Raw genomic sequence first — 1309 nt, forward strand, 5'->3', positions numbered from 1 at the left:
TGAGTTGTTGCCAGGATTTTAGAAGAAAATGGCATGACACAAATGTGAATGACAAAATATCAGATGATCTGCTTACCAAGTGGTAGAATGAGATATAATAATTAGAGAAAAGTAAAGAAAAAAATACAATCTACACAGCCCACCTTGATAGATTTTATGAAAAAATGCAAATATTAACATCATCCAAATTCGCTCTCAAAAATGTTGATGTTGACAAATCTCTCTTACTAGGTCTTCTAAAAAATGCCTAAATCACTTGTCCAAAACTATGTAAATCCAACAAACAAGAGTGACCCAGTACTGTAAGAATAAAATACATGTAATTTACACTGATACAATTTTATTCCATAACTAACAGGACCTATATTGTAAATTTATCTGATTTTTACCAACCATTTTCCTGTTATATTTCACGCTCATCCCTACTATCAATGTCCATGCAATAATTCTCCATATGGGAATACCAGCGAACGAGAGGAATTTATTGCGAAGGTTTTTAAAAATATTTACAATTATCTCTCCCAAGTGTTATGGCTGAGAGCTTTTCCATGTAACTTTCTATTTCAAGATCAGCTCTAGATATAAATCCACTCACATTTCGTTATGATATTTAGCAAAACATAGGTCAGAGAACAAAGAGACTTGATTGGTTAACCTCTACTTCTAAATAGCAGCAGACGAGAACAAAAATGAGAAAACATACCAGATGAAGGTGGAATAACATCAGCAACATACGACACTGTTTGAGATTTCGAGAGTTCGCGAGTTTCTTAATACACTTTGCCGTCTCCCTGTCAGAAAGTTAAATTTAGAGATATGGAAATTTTATATAACGTTATACATTATCTATAATATATTTGACTTGTAATATATGGATTTTATTATCCGTAAATTGCATTTACAGTCGCTAAAAATAAACCTTAATAATAGCGAAATATTCACACCCTGTTTTTAGTCATCATATCATGACTCGTAGTATAAACTTTATCTTAAAATATCAAATTAAATAATATGCTAAGGTTCATCCATCTTCATATTAGTAATGTTTAGTTTGTCTCGTAATACTCTTCAAAGTCTTCAAATAGTGTTGGATAAAAGAATGTTGTTGACATCTTCGTGGCATTGAAATGCTTTTTAAGCATCTCCCTATACAAAAGAGATCTTGTTGACTCGGTTTCCCTTGAAAATTTTCTTTGAGTACTCGATTAATTTGGGTAGGATTTCTTTGTTTTTTTTATATATATTATTCTTTTCTTGTATATTCACCTTTATAAACAGTGCATTAATCTGACATGTTGTTCATTGTCGA

The 1309-nt window shown here is 31.2% G+C and overlaps 1 protein-coding gene across 1 annotated transcript in view; it reads right to left on the reverse strand.

Annotated features, from left to right (window-relative positions):
• Positions 1 to 773, reverse strand: part of LOC119590460 (serine-rich adhesin for platelets-like) — a gene marked incomplete at its 3' end in the record, with an annotated part of 11148 nt that extends 10375 nt beyond the window's left edge. Inside the window, 1 exon segment of the mRNA XM_037939118.1 lies at positions 704 to 773.
• Between the last annotated feature and the right edge of the window lie 536 nt (positions 774 to 1309).

This window comes from Penaeus monodon, chromosome 27 (genome assembly GCF_015228065.2).
Source record: "Penaeus monodon isolate SGIC_2016 chromosome 27, NSTDA_Pmon_1, whole genome shotgun sequence".
Classification (NCBI taxonomy): Eukaryota; Metazoa; Arthropoda; class Malacostraca; order Decapoda; family Penaeidae; genus Penaeus; species Penaeus monodon.